Source organism: Triturus cristatus, chromosome 6 (genome assembly GCF_964204655.1).
Source record: "Triturus cristatus chromosome 6, aTriCri1.1, whole genome shotgun sequence".
Lineage (NCBI taxonomy): Eukaryota > Metazoa > Chordata > Amphibia > Caudata > Salamandridae > Triturus > Triturus cristatus.
Window position 1 is genome coordinate 1,843,018,153 of NC_140589.1, and position 20,023 is coordinate 1,843,038,175.

A 20,023-nucleotide genomic window follows, 5' to 3' on the forward strand; every position below is an offset into this window, starting at 1 on the left:
CATGGTTCCTTGCGTGATGTTGTGTAGTTCCTCTGGATTCTGTGTAACTCACTGGGTCCCTTCCTCGTCTGGATGTCATAGTTCCTTGTGTGATGTTGTGTAGTTCCTATGGATTCTGTGTAACTCGCTCGGCCTCTTCCTTGTTTGGATGTCCTGATTCCTTGTGTGATGTTGTGTAGTTCCACTGGATTCTAGGTCACTTGCTTGGTCCCTTCCTCGTCCGGATGTCATGGTTCCTTGCGTGATGTTGTGTAGTTCCTCTGGATTCTGTGTAACTCACTAGGTCCCTACCTCGTCTGGATGTCATAGTTCTTTGCGTGATGTTGTGTAGTTCCTCTGGATTCTGTGTAATTCACTTGGCCCCTTCCTTGTTTGGATGTCATGGTTCCTGGTGTAATGTTGTATAGTTCCTCTGGATTCTGTGTAACTCGCTTGGTCCCTTCCTTGTTTGGATGTCACGGTTTCTTGCGTGACGTTGTGTAGTTCCTCTGGATTCTATGTAACTCGCTTGTTCCCTTCCTCATCCAGATGTCATGGTTCTTTGCGTAAGGCCGTGTAGTTCCTTTGAATTCTGTGTCACTCACTTGGTCTCTTCCTTGTCCAGAAGTCATAGCTCCTTGCATGATGTTGTGTTGTTTCTCTGGATTCTGTGTCACTTGATTGGGCCCTTCCTCATTCAAATGGAATTGTTCCTTGCTTGTTGTTGTATAGTTGCTCCAGATTCTAGGTAACACTCGCATGGTCCCTTCCTCGTCAGGATGTCACGGTTCCTTGCGTGATTTCGTGCAGTTCCTCTGGATTCTGTGTAACTCGCTTGGTCCCTTCCTTGTTTGAATGTCATGGTTCTTTGTGTGATGTCGTGTAGTTTCTCTGGATTCTGTGTCACTCGTTTGGTCCATTTCTCGTCTGGATTTCATGGTTCTTTGCTTATGGTCGTGTAGTTCCTTTGGATTCTGTGTCACTCACTTAGAACCTTCTTCGTCCGGATGTCAAGGTTCCTTGCATGATGTTGTGTAGTTTCTCTGGATTGTGTGTCACTCACTTGGTCCCTTCCTCGTCTGGATATCATGGTTCCTTGCATGATGTTGTGTAGTTCCTCTGAATTCTGTGCCACTTGATTGGGCCCTTCCTCGTTCGGATGTCATGGTGCCTTCCATGATGTTGTGTAATCCTTCTGGATTCTGTTTAATTTACTCTGTCCCTTCCTCATCCGGATGTCATAGTTCCTTGCGTGATGTTGTGTAGTTCCTTTGGATTCTGTGTCACTCATTTGGTCCCTTCCTTGTTTGCATGGCATGGTTCCTTGTGTGATGTTGTGTAGTTCCTCTGGATTCTATGTAACTCGCTTGTTCCTTTCCTCATCCGGATGTCAAGGTTCCTTGCATGATGTTGTGTAGTTCCTCTGGATTCTGTGTCATTTGATTGGCCCTTCCTTGTTCGGATGTCATGGTGCCTTCGGTGATGTTGTGTAGTTCCTCTGGATTGTGTGTAACTCACTCGGTCCCTTCTTAGTCCAGATGTCATAGTTTGTTGCGTGAGTTTGTGTAGTTCCTCTGGATTCTGTGTACCTCGCTTGTTCCCTTTCTTTTTTGCATGTCATGGTTCCTTGTGTGATGTTGTGTAGTTCCTCTGGATTCAGTGTAGCTCGCTTGGTCCCTTCCTCATCTGGATATCATGGTCCCTTGCCTCATGTCATGTAGTTCCTCTGGATTCTGTGTCACTCGTTTAGTCCCCTCCTTGTCCAGATGTCATGGTTCCTTGCATTTCGTCTTGTAGTTCCTTTGGATTCTGTGTCACTTGCTTGGTCCCTTCCTCGTCTGGATGTCATGGTACCTTGCGTGACTTTGTGCAGTTCCTCTGGATTCTGTGTAACTTACTTGGTCCCTTCTTTGTTTGGATGTCATGGTTCCTTGTGTGATGTTGTGTAGTACCTCTGGATTCTGGGTCACTCGTTTGGTCCATTTCGGGTCCGGATTTCATGGTTCTTTGCTTAAGATCATGTAGTTCCTTTAGATTCTGTGTCACTCACTTAGACACTTCTTCGTCTGGATGTCAAGGTTCCGTGCATGATGTTGTGTAGTTCCTCTGGATTCTGTGTCATTTGATTGGCCCTTCCTTGTTCGGATGTCATGGTGCCTTCTGTGATGTTGTGTAGTTCCTCTGGATTCTGTGTAACTCACTTGGTCCCTTCTTAGTCCGCATGTCATAGTTTGTTGCATGATTTTGTGTAGTTCCTCTGGATTCTGTGTACCTCGCTTGTTCCCTTTCTTTTTTGCATGTCATGGTTCCTTGTGTGATGTTGTGTAGTTCCTCTGGATTCAGTGTAACTCGCTTGGTCCCTTCCTCATCTGGATATCATGGTTCCTTGCATCATGCCACGTAGTTCCTCTGGATTCTGTGCCACTCAATTGGTCCCTTCCTTGTCCAGATGTCATGGTTCCTTGCATCAAGCCACGTAGTTGCTCTGGATTCTGTGCCACTCAATTGGTCCCTTCCTTGTCCAGATGTCATGGTTCCTTGCATCATGTCATGTAGTTCCTCTGGATTCAGTGTCACTCGTAGGTCCCAGATGTCATGGTTCCTTGCGTGATTTTGTGTAGGTCCTCTGGATTCTGTGTCACTTGCTTGGTCCCTCCCTCATCTGGATGTCATGGTTCCTTGCATCATGCCACGTAGTTCCTCTGGATTCTGTGCCACTCAATTGGTCCCTTCCTCGTCCGGATGTCATAATTCTTGCGTGATGTTGTGCAGTTCCTCTGGATTCTGTGTCGCTCACTTGGCCCTTCCTCATCTGGATGTCATAATTCTTGCGTGATGTTGTGTAGTTCCTCTGGATTCTGTGTAACTCGCTTGGTCCCTTCCTCGTCCGCTTGTCATGGTTCCTTGCACGTTGTTGCATAGTTCCCCTCGATTCTGGGTCAGTCACTTTGTCCCTTCCTCGTCCAGATGTCATGGATCCTTGAGTAATGTTGCGTCCTTCCTCTGGATTCTATGACACTCGCCTGGTCCCTTCCTCGTCCATGGTTTCTTGCATGCTGTTGTGTAGTTCTCCTGTATTCTTGTTAGTCACTTTGTCCCTTTCTCATCTAGATGTCATTGTCCCTTGTGTGATATCATGTAGTTCCTCTGGATTCGGCCTCTGCCAGTTGGAACCAGAAGAAGCTGCCCAGAGATTGCACTGACATCAGGCTCATGGTGGGGCACTAAGTCCCATTGCTGACTGTGTACATTTGGGACGGACCAAATGGTAAAAAAATGTCAGCAATGGCACCTGCCGCCTCCGTAGATCTTCAGCTGCAGTCACTCATCCCAATTTGCAACGCTTCTGATGAGATTGAAAACAGCTGTATCACTGAGAGGCCTAAGGAGGAAGTGAAAGGCAGGATGTGTTAGAGGACTGCTGAGGAAAAAGGAGAAACAGGCTTGTGTCCGACCAGTGCCAGGGGTCATCTCGCGTCCCCAGGGGGTGAGAACGGTCTGGGCAGATGGCCAGGCTGACGAAGGATCAACATGGAGACATAGTGCTAAGCAAAGAGACATTCAGCCCTGGGGAGGTGGTGTAATGGAGGAAGGCTTAGAGTGGACCTGGCACTTCGACTGAACCTCATCGCCCAGTAGGACACTGTGTTCACAGAAGAGGTTTCAGCTTTTGAAAGGTGGTTCCATAGAGGAAGGTTATGAAAAAATAAGTGGAACCCCATGAATCCACAGGAATAGGGTACTATGTAATTGTGTCACAAAAATAGTATCCTTTGGACAATATTATAACATACAGAGACCATAGAAACTATAATCTACATTCGGTCCAAATCCCACTCATTCAGTTGCGCACCATACATACACGGGAAGTATGACCGTATATCACAGAATGGTAATCTAGACACCTGAATTTGTAAAAAAAGTACAAATCTATTTATTGATTAAAAACTCATGAGGTACACAATTTTAAAAAAAGTTAGACATAATCCAAAACACTGTGATTCACCTCAAAACTGGCATCAATTCAAATATCACAGATATTTTTTACAAATTTATAAACAACAGTTACATTAAAAAGAGAGTACAGAAAATAGACAAGAACAATCTGTCATTTGAGTAGCTCACATCCGTGATAAGTAGTTTCTCAGGCTGAAATCCGGTACTTTTCCATTTGCCAGGTACTCTTAGGCTTTAGCCCCTTCACGGGTTGTGTTGTTTTCAAAAGAGCGTCGACGCGTTTCGGTCGATATCTTATAACTCCATCTTTATCAAGACAAACATTGTGACTCTCATTGTGAATAGATTTATACTGGATCTGGTAAAAGAACCTCATATTTAAAAAGGAAGGCCACTCTGGTTTCAAGAGATATATAATTTATGTGTGTCTAGGGCAATGGCCTCCTTCTTCCTACTGGATTTCCAGGCGGGATATAGTATATCTTTGTAACTCCCTTGGAAGATGTGTATAGTTTAGGCGATACTTGATTTAAACCAGGGGCAGGTTTATCTCTGGCCTGGTTGGTATTTGCAGTTCTTCTCAATTGGAACCGTGATTGTAAATTCGAATTCTGCCTCCTTGATAGCGAATTCCGGGTTCCCTTTTCTAATTACGGTTATAATAGCTGCACGCCGCTACGAGATATCGTCCTGGCTTTCACAATTCCTCCGTGTAGAAGGAATGTCCACAAAGGCATTTGTGATAATGATTTTATGTAAGACATGTAGACATGGAAAGATGTGTCTTAGGATGCGAGTAATGAGACCGCAGGATCGGGAGACTTTGGGGATCTGGTAGTCCAGTTTTAAGTCAAATGCTCAGATTGTGGGCCTGTGATTCACTCACCTGACTTGATTCCCTCATCTTGCTTCGTGTGCCTAGTTTTGCTTGGTGCTTCTCTTGTGGTCAGGGCAGGCCTCACTAGTGCAGGTGTTGTAAAAAGAAACAAGCATTGGCAAAGCCAATAGGTTTTGCCTGTGTGAGACCTATTGGCGTTGTCAGTGTGTTTTTTTCGAGATGTTCCAAAGCAGCGTGGACTGCTGTCTAACATGGCTTAAGGTAAATACAAACGAAGCGCTATGTCGCGTTTGGCGTTGACTGAGCCATAGAGCTTCTTTGTTTACGTTAAGGAATCTTGTACAGCAGCCTGCGCTGATGTGCAACATTTATAAAAAAACATTGACGGGAATGAAACAAAAAAAGACAACAAGAAGAGAGGGAACAAAAAAGGAAAGTAAAATGAAAAGGAACACGCCCCCATAACAGACCACTAAGGGCATCACTTTGCTGGCATGTGTCTTTTTCCTCATTGCTTCCAATCCCCAAAGCCGCCTCTGGTTGGCAGGCACTGTGAAGCCGCCTCCTGCTGCAGTCTGGTGCCATAGGAGCAACAAATAAAAGCAATTGGCACATTTACTGAAATATTGAGAGGGGGGGCACGAGTCAGATTGCTCAGACTGCTGCCACTGTCAGCCAGTCAAGATTCTAGACCCCTCGATCCCAAAATAATAGTGAATTTTCAGAAGGGACGAGAGAAGGAGGCGATACTTATTGTGGCAACAAAATTGTAAGTATTCCCTATACCTCCTTAAGCGCCTCTGAAGCGGCGTGCGTCCATCAGTCAGCCGGGGGCCAATAACTAGCATTATTGAATGACTTTGTGTTCAGCAATTTTAAATGGCCTCTCTTGTCCAACTTCCCACTCTGAGGCCGACAGACCACATTATAGACTCGTTTTCAGTAATATTTTCTCACCTCCCCTCACTGAATTCCCTTGTTCTGGTTCCCTCTAGAATATCCCCTAATCGAATAAACGGTGATGCCGGGGAAAGAAAGCCCCGCTATCTTCACTAAATATCGAGTTAAGTACGAAATATATATTTTTTAAGTTCATAAAAGCACGTGCGTGTCTTGCCCCGGAGTGCCTTGCAGTTACTGCTTGAATTGGCACATATCTCAAATTAATAAAACAGACCAGGATTATTGTTTTATTTTCGCAGTTGTTTGTAGCACGAACTCGAAGCAAAGGCATTGGAGCGCTTTGCGAAAGCAAAAATGTAATTACACGAGAGCGCGTTTATTTTTTGTTTTTAAGCAGGGGGAAATCAAGTGATCTGCCTAGAATCGCATGATGAGAGGACACTGGGACTCGAACCAGGTCCCTCGGGTCTGTAGTCGGCAGCTCTGCCCATTACACCACACCGTATTGTTTGTCAAGCAGACGAGCGAAGCCACATCTCACAGTTTTCATTTCTATTCTGCGGTTCATTTCCTGCTTCAAGTGTGAAAAGAAAAAAAAGCATGCTGCCCGCGCAGATATGTTTCTGACACCTGCATGCTGCCTTTCCTGTAAATATGCTAATTTAGAAGCTGGGAAGCAAGGCGGGGGAGGGGTGTGGTAGTTGGGAAACAATGGACAGCGGGGGAAAAACGGACAGTGAATGCAAGTGAAAGGGGATACCCCCTAATTGAATGAATGGTGGTGTGGAAGAAAATAAAGCCCAGTTATCTTCACTAAAAGTGAGTAAAGTGCAAAACGTATTTTGTTTAAGTACATAAAAGCCACGTGGGTGTCTTGCAGAGCAGTGCCTTGCACTTACTGCTTAAATTGGCACAGGTATCAAATGAATATAACACACAAGGATTATTATTTTACTTTTTGCAGTTTTATATAAGGCCAACATGAACTGAAGGCATTGGAGCACTTTATATGAGCAAAAACTAAATTACACATGGAGACATTCACTTTTGAGGTCTTGCCTCAGCCAGCGCATGCGTTGCACTGCGAGACATTTAGTAGGTGGGTTTTCAAAGTGCTACCCACATGGTTTTGCTGGCTACAAGCTTGAGTGCACGATGGCGTGCACGTGCACAGCTGCTCCCCGCATTACCCCCTCCCTTCTCGCCCAGCCCTTTGATGTTCTGCTCGCATCTCCCTCCTCCCTTTTCGTCAGTTTCATTGTGGCTCCTCGCATTCACCCCTCCCTTCTTGCCCAGCCCTTTGATGCCCTGCTCGCATCTCCCTCCTACCTTTTCGTCACTTTCATTCTGGCTCCTCTAATTACTTTCACTTTCGCGGCCATTGCTTGTTCCATTTATTGCTCTGTTTGCTTTCCTTTCCTTAATTTAATTAGATGCCCTTTTTGACCAACACGGCCAGTCTGGCTCGCGGCCACGGGTAGTGAAAACATTTCCGGAGCCGACTGATTGCACGAAAGCGCGCCACCTGCAGAAATCTGTTAACAACTTGAGGTCGCACTCCCAATAATATACATTCCAGTAGGCTGCTGTCCTTAGTGCAGGAATCGTTACCCGAGTACTGTCTCCAAATGGCCAGCTCGGCGTTTAATTACCCGATGCTGATAAAATGAGGAGCATGGACTTTTCCAAACTGTGAGGAGGCCCCAGGCAATGCACGACATAAATAGGCATTTTTATTTACGCGCGCGCGCATCACTAGGGTTACATTACTAAAGCTTTCCGCGGACAATGCTTGTTTTAAATCCCATTGAATTACGAACCGCAGTTCCTGTCACTAGCGTGTTTTTTATTTTATGTTTTACATTACTAAAGCTTCCCGCGGACAATGCTTGTTTTAAATCCCATTGAATTATGTACCGCTGTTCCTGTCTAGGTGAGCATCTCTTCTTCTCAAAAAACATATTGACACGTTTTAACGTTCTGTAGCTCCTGGAATGTCCCTCATTGTACTCGAAGCTTGTGGGAAAATCGACCCCTCCACCCCTCCTTACCTGGAGCAACGGCATCTCGCGCTTAAATGTTTACAAGTGCGTGGAAGCTCCCTTTAAGGTGTGCGGCAGGGGAGGGCGGGTCATCTGGCGGCGGCAGTGTGCCTCTCATGGCATGACTGTGAAGGAAGTAACCCCCTCCTTTGGCTCTTGTTGGACACATTAAGCTCGCGATTGCCGGGCTCTGAGCCCGGCAATCATGGGAGTCTGTATTCCATCTGTCCCTGGAATACAGACTCCCATATTTGGAAATATTTAGTCTACAGACGGATAATCTACGCTCTTTCTGTTTAGATTCCACCCCCGCTTCCCTGCTGTACTGGACCAGTCCATGCTGCGACACACAGAACAGACATCGCACACTGGAATCCCCAGGGACAAAAGTACAGAGGGGAACCTCTTGCTTTTCCAAAGCCACTGACACGACACTCTGAGATACACGGTGCAGCCTTTGCCTGTCTGTCCTTCCTTGTCCGACATGTGACTGACGGTGCCCCAGCCTCACTGGTTTTGAGGGGCTTTAGCCCCATATGCTACACTCAGTGTTGGAACTGGAAAAATATCCTGGGAACCCATACATTGAGGGTAGAAGAGGAAAGGGGGGTGGAGTATGAGTCATGAAAAGGGGAGTCTGGCAGTCAATTTATCCTTTTTTTTTTTAAAAAATTGTAATCTTCTAAATTGACAACAACAAAACATGGGAAAGTAAATCTGTTCTGCTTAATTAATTGGCCACAAAGAGGCTGCATTTGAAAATATCTTCTGGGTTAAAGTATTTTTTCCAGAGATCTATGTGTGCCTGGAACATTTCAGGGGATAATATTGGTAAGATAGCTCTGTTGGTTGATACGCTTGCTGGAGACATCTGTGTTTTGTCGAATCACAGTTTTTACTCATAAAGTAGCATATAGGGTTAATGTGCCTACTGCAAGCATGTAGTGTAACATGGAGAGCACAGATTTGTATTTTCGGTTAGTGTGTTACAGCTTTTGACACAGACATACTTTTGTTACTTCCAGTTCATAAGCTGCATTCCTTATAACATCACAAATTGTGCTATTAAATGGCATAAAGGAGCTGCATGCAAACTGCAAGCGGTTTTGATTAAATTCAGCATTCATATGTGCTTCGAGATCAAAAGCCATTGGACAATGTAAAGACCTATTTAGACCAGTGTCAGAGACACCAGCAACAGGGAAAGACACCAGCAAAGTGCACATCGACTGTGTACTAAGTGCAGTAACAGAGAATCCCAAAGTCATCACAACCTCAAATGGCTGCCTTTTTCCTTCCTGCAATTTGTTATTACTCTTGTCTACTGGTGACGAAGGGCGTCTTCCTATTCCTTCACTTGGCTATGTACAATCTGCCGTACTGGAGGTAAGTACAAACGAGCATTGGCATAGCCAACAGGTCTCGCCTTTGGGACCTTTAAGTGTTTAGTTATCCAGCACAATATCCTTTGTGCAACAACATCAACTGTTGCTTGGCTAATCACTTATAAGGTCCCAAAGGCGAGACCTATTGGCTATACCAATACTTCCTGTTATTTTCTATAAAGGTCCGGATTTCCTTGTCATAAGTGTTTGTCTCTTTCTGCAGCTTCGTCCTTTCTGCCTCTCATAGCCTATCACTCCGTCCAGCCAACATATGTGAGACCGGGGGGGAAAGTGGGAGACTGCACAATAATGTAATGGCTTCTTCCTCAGGGGTGAGACTATTTTTAAGAAAATCATCCCTTTCCTCTTGAAACTCCCTTTTCCCAAAGGTCAGAACATATCATAATACAGTGCGATTACAAAGGCTAATGTTTTGAAATTTTATCAAGAACAAGGTAGGCATTTTTAGGTCGAGCCTAGAACAACGCATGCGCTGTTGCTCGACTTTTAGTAAGGGGATTTTGAAAGTGCTGCCAGGCGCTGGCCTCAAGCTTGCGTGCATGTGGGCGTGAACGCGCGCAGCCGCCATCTGTCTTTTCTCCGTCACGGGAAATGCTTTTCAAAATCCGTCTAAACAAGTCGGCGCACACTGGGACAAATGCTGCTTACGGCCTGGTGATTTGCATCCTGTGTTTTTCATATGTACCATTTTATAACCCTCTGTCAGAAACACACACAATGCCGTGAGTTACAAATACTCAGTTCAATGATCCTCAGCTTCTAGGCACAAGAGGCTGGAAAGTTGAATGAGCATTGGTGGGTTTTTAACATGCTCATGTGAAGCACGGCTCGCGGCAGTCATCCGTTTAACTATGCGTTCCAAGAGTAAATTACTGTGCATTTAGCTGACCTCACCACTGCATTCTTTGGTTTGATGATCTGTGTAACTGACACAACGTTGCCTAGTAACAGATTGACCAGGATCTGAACGGCTGGTGAAGCTTCGTGTAAATATAATGTTTCAGGTTCACTGAAAATAGCTCGAACTTAAGCTGACAGTGGTAGAAAACTGAGATGGCAGATGGTACAAAGAACAGCTTTCAAAGTTGAATATTACATTTTTTCTCTATCTCAATGTTTATACATTACCTTTAAGTCACAAATCTAAGTATTCTGCCTACTGCTTCATCTCAGACGTAGCTCCTCGGTCTGGACTCAATGCCCCTTCCTGCGTCAAGAGCTACATGTTGGTAGAGGGTGGACAGGAAGGCACCACTTTTTCAGTCTGGGGTTTTCGTTTAAGAAATTGGTGCATTTTGGGAGTTGTAGTCTTCAGTTGTGCTAACACAACTGATGGCAAAGGTTTATAAAAGCAGCGCTCTGTTATTTCCGGTCAAGCTTTATATTTCTTTGATAATGTGAGTGTGCATCTTCGGCCCTGATGCGCGCTGTCGCATTGCATGTTTGTGTATCGAAGGAACTTGAGTGGATTGTTCACGTGGCAGGAGTGTGCTCTGCCTGAATGTTGGGCCTCGGTTATCAATAGGGGCTCTGCGTCATTCTGTGTCACTGGCAGAGTGTTTGTCCGTGCAAAATGATCTCATATTTTTCTGCTCACTTTGCTTCAGTTGCAAAAAGATTTTTTTTTCTCTACTGAATGTCTGCGTGAGCTTTAAGAGGGTTCTTTAGATTTAACTTGTGCAGAATCACTGCTGGCGGAATTGAAATGTGCATTACAATTGACACAAACTTTAAAATAAAAATGTGCCTCGAGCGCATGGTCGGAGTTTTAGCCAGTGCTAGAGCCGAGATTATTTTACAACCAGCACCGCGCAACTAGACAACGGATGCTGCGACAGGTCCACACATTGCAGCAGCGCCCTCTGTTGGCGGGGTCGGGTCAGTGACTGCTTTACAGACGATAAAACTAGACTGAATAATCGGGCCATTAATCTAGCATATCGGACTGGCAAACCTAGCGTTTACAGTACATAAACGGACTTTTAGGAGTATCGGTATGTAAGAATTATTCTGGGGCCACATCTAGAGCCATCGCGTGCTGGAGTAGGTAAATATTTTGGGTAAATTATCCTGTAGATACGGCATGTAAATTTGATAACCATCAAATTCTGTTTTTTTTAAATGTTTTTTTTTTTTTTACATCGGTCGCTATGTTTATCATTGCGCAGTTTGGCCAGACGGCAGTCTGAAATAAGTAACGCGCTGCCACTACTCATTGTACTGGCACTTTGTGAGATAGTTTCCCCACCCTGAAGTTCGGCTTTACTTCCCAACCCCAGTGTGTTTTTAAATCGTGTGAAATGGCCCACGTGGCAGGTATTTCTGCCGGACTGTACCCATTATCCAGTGAATAGATGCTCTTAACCGATTTCACATCAGCAGCTGTTTTACTGTGCTCACGTGACTTTCTGGGTTTGCTTGCCTATGTGGCTAAATGCGTTCATGTATGTGTGGGAACATGTGCATGTCAGAACACCTTTGTGTGTTATGTGGGGGCATGTGTTTGCGCTTCCGTTGCTGCATGCTTGTGAGTGCCTGCGGTGGTCTGGCCTGTGAATGCTGAGTGCAGGGTCCAGGATCTCCGAGGGAGCTTTGATCGTCATCTCCACCTTTCCCTATTTCACACGCTATATCTGTGTACTTTTCTGTATGATCTGTGTATCTATGCATGTTTTATGCACGTTTGTGTGTGCGTTCATGGGAAGCTCTCTCCTTGCTCGTGTGGGTTTATGTGCATGTGAGAGGGTGTTGGCGTGTGCCTGTCTATTTGCCAATATTTCATTGAGTGGATTTTTGTCTGCTTGTGTGTTTGCCTGTATGTGTGCCCCTTTGTGTGTTTTCATATGTGCTCCTTTGTGTTCATGTGTATGTGTCCTCTTTCCTGTGCATCAGCCTATCTATATTTGCAGTGCTTTCAGTGGGCCAGTCCCTTCCAGGGCTAAGTCTTGGCCAAGCAAACAAGCATTGGCATAGCCAATAGGTCTCGCTTTTGGGACCTTTATAAGTATTTAGTTATGCAGCACAATATCTTTGGTGCAACAACAACTGTTGCATGGCTAAACACTTATAAGGTCCCAAAGGCGAGACCTATTGGCTATGCCAATGCTTGTTGTTTAGAGGCATGGGGAAATTAAGTGATATGCTGGGAATAACAGGATGTTGAGATGACGCCGAGACTTGAACCAGCGCCCCAGATCTAAAGTGAACAACTTTGCACATTACACCACATTGTCTCCTCTCAATGACCAATGCCAGGCCTCTCGGGTAAACTGTTTGTCAAGCAGATGAGCGCGGATTGCAAAGGGAAGCCACATCTGACGCTTTTCATTTATATTGTGCAGTTTGTTTCCTGCATCAAGTGTGAAAAGAAAAAGACATTTTGTCTGCACAGATATGTTTCTGACACCAGAGTGCCATAAAAGGAGGAGGAAAAGTTCAAAGGAAGCAGCACAAAGCGCATGCAGCTGCCAAACACGCTCGCTCACAAAGAAAAAAGCAGGTCGAAACAAGCGAATGAAAAGGAGTCCTTGCATCGAACGCCACTTATAAGAAAAACACATGGACGACAGGAAATAGCATGCTGCAACCAACAGAAACGATGGAAAATAAAGTGGCAAGCACACAAACCAATGAAAAGTAAGGGCGGGCTGTAAGCCCCTTTTAAGATGTACGTTGATTACAAGAGATTTCACAAGCACAGTGCGTGCTGTGCTGGCGAAACCTAAGAAAGGATGCTCTTTGGTGGCACCTCAGTGTCGCAGGGCGGGATAGAATTGGTTATTCCAAAGTCAAGGAGAAAGACCTATTTCATTTATTTTTATTTATTTGAGTTTTATGTAGCGCTGGCTAGACCCAAGGGTTTCGGAAAACTTTACATGTTTTGAGAGGAGGTTTACAAGAAGTACACGATGGAAGTCAATTTGGGTTCAAAACAATCACACAGATGAACAAAAAAAGTAAATGAAGTCCACAGTCTGGGCACAGAGATGGAAACCTTTTCAAAGGAGGGTGGATTGTGTTTTCTAGAATGGTCATAAGATGAAAACTGCCTCCATGAAAACATGTTGTTTCTATAGACTTAAAAAAGAAACATATTTTGAGAGCAATGTTGCTTTCTCACAGTTTTCGAAAGGGAGCGTGCTATGCACGGGATGCCGGGGAAAAATCTCATGTTGGAAATTTGTTCTGGCTGCAGTGAGAGGCTTGAGGATGTGCTGGTGTCACAGTGGCAGTCTTTGCAGGGTGGTGATTGGCTGGCTAAGGACAGGGGTGGCTCTCTGGGTCTAGACCGGTCAGTGGTGTCCACTCTGTTAGATGTCTGACGCAGGATGCAGTGTTTGTCATGGTCAGCGTGTTGTTGCTTGAGAACGCTCTGCTTGTTTGGACTTCAGCGTTAGGACTGCGTTGGCTTATACAGTTGTTTGAGTCACAGCATGTTGTGTTTTTCAGAGTGGGGTACATTGCTCTTTTGGTTGCTGCTATAGGAGGGAGATGTGTCGTATTTTGTGTTTGTCACCTGGTTCCTTCCTTGTCCTGATGTCATGTGTCGGGATGGTTCTGTGTGACGTCATGTATTTCCTCTGGATTCTGTGTCTGTGGACTGAGCTGATAACATGAAGCTCCTGGTGGGGCACCGCCTCACATACACGATTATCTAACTGCTAGACTGGGCTCCATGGTAATATGTATTTCAACATATGTGCACGGCTGCCTGTGTCCGCTCATCTTCAGTTGGGACACAACCCTCTTGAATGAGTGGCCAACGCTGATCTGTCGTCTTCGCAGGTTCCTGCTGCGCTCTCCTCTGCCTGTTGGCACTTACCCCTTATCTGACACACCAGCTCCCCTCCCCGGGCATTGTGGTACTGGCATAGACCTCTTCCACCCACTGTTTTTACTCTGGGGCGGTGGGTGGCAGACTACATTCTCAAGTAGTAAGAGTAGTTCTGATCACGCAGGTCCTGGTGCGCACTCTTCAGCATCCTATTGGTGTTTGTCCTTTAATTGGCACAGTGGCTAGCCTATCCGAGCACTCTGGGCTTGTAGACCCCGATTTCATGCCAAAAAAGATGCTACATTCGTAGACATATTTACTGTCTTTTCCTTATAATGTGTTTCCCTCTCATGCATCTCATCGCTTATATAATCATCCGCCTTCTCTTTTAAAGTCTAATTGTGTTCCAGATGTTGGCAAACAGGAGGTTGGGTGCCAGGTCCTTCAGTCGTGTTGACGTATGCGTTCCCATGACAACCTCTGGGCTCACCTCCCATGCACACTCCACGGTGATGACGGCCCTGTCTTCTCTCCAGAGGGAGAGGATGATAGGCTGGTGCAGAGCGATGAAACTGGCAGGCCCATATTAGACCAGGATGACGTACAGGCAGTGAGTGGTGCTGGAGGGTTCCCGCTCATTCAGACCCTGGCAGGTGGCACGCTTCACAGTACGCAATCAAATAAATGCTTATCTCATTCAATAAGAATTGAATGAAGACATGTCGAAATCCCCTTCATGTCAGCCCTCCTGGAGTACCCCGAGGATTATTGCTTCTATAAAAGCCATAATGCATCTCTACCAGTCTGACACCGACTGCATCCAGGTGGCATTTTTGTGCCTTTAAAAAGTAATTAAATAAACAAGTAGAACTCCCTCTGTGCTCATGCTGGGTGATGCCACGTGAAAGGAGGCTGCAGGGAATGTAGACGAGGCCTTCAATGTATTTATACATCTGAAGTCCCTTGCGTGAGCTCTGTCCGCGTCTACGTTGAACAGCGGATCATTGTCCCCTCTGTGCACCCGTCTTTTCATGGTGGTTCAGTTACTGTTCAAGCCCTGGTGCTCTCACATCTGGATGGTGGTAATGCCCTGCTCCAGGGCCTCCAAGACTCAAAACAGGACCGCCTTAGGAGAATCCTACCCGCTGCAGCACATCTCATCCAGGGCCTGAAGAAACGTGATCACATCCCCCCCCCCACCCTGATGGAGTGCCAATGGCTCCCTTGCTGGTCCACACCCTCTTCAAAACCAGCTGCATCACTTACAAACCCATCATGGCGGACAAGTGCACCATCTCTGGTGGTTCCCGGCACACCCGTATCCAGGACTCCTTCAGACTGCAGACTGGAAGTGTAAAGAAGAAACAAGCATTGGCATAGCCAATAGGTCTCGCCTCTGCGACCTTTTAAGTGTTTTACCAGAGCTATTGGCTTTACCAATGTCTTTAAGCTATAGCACACAACCTCATGGGAGGTGGTGCGGCCTTACTCGTGGGGGGTGGTCGGGACTAACTCATGGGAGGTGTTTGGAAGTTTGGAAAGAGATGCAATTCAACATAAAGGGATCAGAATCAATCTAGGCGATGTCTGGCAGTATGTATTTTTTAATTAATGTATTTTTATGCATACTAAGATACAACAGTTAAAATGATGAAAGTGGTTGCATTCCATAAGCCCCCCATCCCCCCTCGAGAAGGAAGATTCGCAAAGCCTGGGGTCTTATTATTAGGTTTGATATTGTAACTCTGAAGGCATCTGAGGAGAAAGAGCTTGGAAAAGAAAGAGGAGGAGAGAAGTGAGGGAGAGAGTTGATGGAACGTCAGCCCAAAATGCACTGGGCTGGTAAAAAAACCGTATATCTATGGTTGAAACAAGTTGTCCACACCGACATTTAGTATATCTGGTAATGCTACATTAAAGATACCATTTTTTTTTGCCGTTTTAGCTAGCGCGAGCTCGACCCGAAGGTATCGGAGCGCTTTACATAAGCACCAGTTACGTTGCAGATGGACGTATCCATTTATAAACACGAGGAGATTAATTGATTTGCCCAGAATAACAGGATGTTTGAGCGTCCCTGCCGAGACTCGAACCTGGTTCCAAACCTTCAAAATCAGCCGCCCTAGTCGTTAAGCCACATCCTCTGCCCCAGTTCCTACTTTGAAAAGGCTCAAAAGGTCATTTCTTGAAAGATCATTCCCATATCCAAGCCTTACAGGCGTTTTCACTAGACTGTTCACTAATCTCCCAACGCAACTGAATCCTTTAGCGTTTAGAGCTTTCAGGTTCCCGTCACTACTATGCTATTAAGCACAGTATAAATAAAATCACGACTTAAGTCAAGCAGACTGAGTTAAACGCGCTGCCTTCCCGGAGTTGGTCACAGACGGTTTTCAGGTAGAGTCCCGACGATTTTGGAAAACTGGAACCGAAAAACATGCACCAATCTTGGTACAAGCTGAAGGTCTGGGGCTGGGCTGCTGACCTCCACTGGCCGGGAATGCCGACAATACAAGGCCGGTACACTGTGCATCTCACTGCTGCCAGACACACACCAGCATTACACCTGCACTGCGGCTGTGATTTTTAGAAAACACATAAGTGTAAAGCGTAGTGACAGACGCAGTTTAATTTTGTAGAGCAGGTAAGGTGTATACCCCTGGAAGGACTACGAACACGTAATCTGAGTAGGCTGTGACAACTGAGGATGCGAAAGGTTTTCTCTCACGAGCTTCCCCTAAAACCGGGATTTTCGCACCCATTTAAGAACGTAAGAAGAAAAAGCACCAACATCCATCCTCTTTCAAAGACGTGAAAAAAAAACCTTTTTGGAACTTGCTAGAAAACAACACGTCTCTTTTGAGCACCAATTATCATTTGTGATATTGCCAGTTTGTGCGGAAAACTATGGCGGCATATAAACATAGGAAAAGAAGGAAACTTTGTGGACTCTGGGCCTGCCAGTACTCAGTCTAAACGATTATTTGCTTGCTTAAAACAAGCCCACACAAAACAACAATCGCGGCCGCTAAAGTGAAAGCGACCGCGCTGTGTTTAATTAGTAACCTGATCCACGATGCAACGAGAAATGCAGCTGCCACCCTGCATGCCGCTGCTCGCTCCCGAGAGCAAAACGCTGTGGGAATGAACCTTTGGAGAAGAGGTGGGACATGCACCTACCTTTGGCCATTTGCATGCTTTCATTATTGAAAGACACACGCAAAGGCCAATCCAATGTGTGGGAGGAGTCAGACCCACATGAAGATGAAGAGGTTTTGAGCGCTCACAAGAAGCCTCCCATAGACAGCGCATGCGTGCTGCGCCTGGCTCGACCTAAAAACAAGGCAGCAAGCCTCTTCCACCTAAATACCCATCAACAATCCACAAACCAGCGACCTCTCCTATCACTCACTGACTTACACTTTTCTTTGACCCTGTAAAGCGTTCGCTACATTCATACATCCTGTATCCCTCAGCCAGACGTGCATATCCGGCTCAATGATCTAACCTGGTTGACTGTGGTAATAGCTTTTATGGATGCAAAGCTCAGTTGTATACATTTGAATCGATCTGGGATAACTTTAATTGCTACTGCGACCTGCCCTTTTCATTCTATGATTGCGTTCAGTTGTTTGGGTCACATGTGACCTGGGGGACATCACACCTACTAACCTGCCCAAGCGCCTGGATACCCTCCCGGGTGAATAGTGCGCTATACAAATTAATATAACCTAACATAACTATTTTTTTTAAAAACATCATAAAGCGCCATACTATAAATATTTACTAAGAACATTTATCTGAACTGGTACCCTCATTTACATTATGTTTTTCTTTTGGTTTTATGTGCTGTGCTCTCTTTAAATCAATTCAGGTTCTGTGTCCCTCTTGCCTTTCCTAATATCCTCATATTTTGCTCTCTTCCAGCACCAGTTCATTCCCATCTTTTGTCTTCTCACTGTAGAATGTCCCGCTGCTTCTTTTCTCCCTCTTCTCCCTGTTCAGAAGAAGATGGAGAGGGAAGAGGGTGGTGGGCGCTTTAGGGAGATGGGCAGGCGATGAGCGAAGGAGAAACTGGAGGGGAGAGTGGAGAGTGAGACAAAAGGGGAGAAGAAGAGCAAGAGACAAGCGGAAGGATGGAAGGGAGGCAGAGAGAGAAGATAATGAGGAGGGAACAAGGGTTTGGCAGAGCTGGGAGAGAAAGGAGAAGTGGTTAATGGAGGAAAGTGATGGAAAAACCTGACTGGGAGCGAATGGCTCCTGAAGAGGGAAAAGAGACCTGGGAGAGCAGGGAGCGATGTCGGTGATTCCATAGAAAAATAGGAAATAACAGCATTAAGGTAGACACAAACTGTCTGCTTTGGTGGAAGGACTTTCAGACTCACGGGCAAAATGACAGTTCTCCACTTGGGCACTCATGCTACCCAAACAATAGGACTCTTTGTTGAATCTGATGCCGCCTTGAGGCCTTTTGTGGTGACATATACAAGAAGCTGCCTTTGGTGGTCTGAAGGCAGGCGTGGCCCTCCTGTGCCGAGGCGAAGGAGGGTAGGAGTAAAGGTAAAGAAAGCGAAGGTGGTAAAGAGAGTATGGAGAAGTAAGGAAGAGGTACAATGTGGAAGAAAGAGAATGGGGTGGCAGATAATGGCAGAGAAGGAAGTGAAGGTGAGAAGAGAAGCTAAGCTGCATGGATTAACAGAGAGAAGAGACTAACATAAAAGGGAAATGCAAGAGTTGAAGAAGAGAGTGAAATAAAAAATACAAGTTAATGGAAAAGAGTAAAGTAAGAGGAAGATTTCATAAAGGGGAGTAAATCAGGGACGGATCAAAGGAAGAGGGAAGATGTTAAGGGGAAGAACAGTAGTGTGCAAAGAGGACTATACTACTATTGTGAAGATAACTGAACGACATTTTACATGTGCAAATAAGGTTTATCTATGTAAATGTAGTTTGATCCTTTCAATTCAGTGGGTCATATGTTCCATACATGATGGTATGTTCTGGTTATCATGTATTTAGAGTATTATAATGGTATGTTAACCAATGTACAGCTAAGTGTTTCCCTTTTATACATGGTTTTGTGACTGGATTGCAGAAGTGCAGCCTCTGTTGCAAACTATAAATGGTACTAAGCACCTTAGAAGCATTTCCATAAATAACTGAACCACAAGTCTGTCTGCATCCATCCTTTCATAAGAGGGCTGAGCCAACAGCTCCTAGAAGCCCACAGCTCCTAAGTGTGCTAATGACATCAATCCGACCCAAATGTAAAAATAAAAATGGACTGCACATAGAAGCAGGATCCTTGGGTGTGCCTCGGCGCCAGCTTGAGCAACATGGGGGCATATTTACAAGCCCCTATACCACCACAGCGTCACGTTTCACGATGTTGTGGTTTCAATGGGGGCTCCGCCTTATTCACAAGGCAGTGTTAAGCGAGTGAATAGGGCCCCCTTTCACGCTTTACTTAGCGTGAAAGGGGAGGGCAATTGGTGTTTCAGTGGGCGTTCCGCCGCAACACCCAGTGACTTTTAAACTGCCCCCTATTTACAGGGGCAGTGCCAAAATTAAGACTAGGGAAAACCTGGTCTTAAACAGGCGCAACAAGGAAACATTTTTAATTTCGCCTCGTTTTTTCTGTTTCAGTGTGTGCTGCGTTGTGCAGCACACACAGAAACAGCAAAAGGCCATTGATTGTTTATGTGCATGAAGGTGACCCTTTCTGTATATAAACAATCAATAAGAAAAAATGACGTTTTGAAACTTCTGTGTGTGCTGCATTAAGCAGGACACATAGAAGTTACAAAACACCATTTAAAGATTTTCCCCTGAAACGCAGACACCCTTGCACTATGCAAGGGTGTCTGCATTGGCGCTGGGCGCATACATTTAGCGCCAGTGCAGGGGGAAATGCAGAGCTGCACCATAATGTTGTAAATACGGTGCAGCCCTGCGTTTCAGAAGTGGCAGATCGCAGCATTAAGCCAAGGAGGCTAATGCCATGCTCTGCCACTTCGTAGTAAATATGTCCCATTCTTTCTGGAAAAGCCACTTTTTTTCCCTTTTATCTCATTTTGTGTATGCTCCCAAAACTTGCAGCACCTAGAAGCAGGTGGGTCCCCAC

General features: G+C 45.4%; 1 protein-coding gene across 1 annotated transcript in view; it reads left to right on the plus strand.

Annotated features, from left to right (window-relative positions):
- Window positions 1-20,023, plus strand: part of LOC146822167 (E3 ubiquitin-protein ligase RNF19A-like) — a 226,972-nt gene that overhangs the window by 18,019 nt on the left and 188,930 nt on the right. The window lies entirely within an intron of this gene.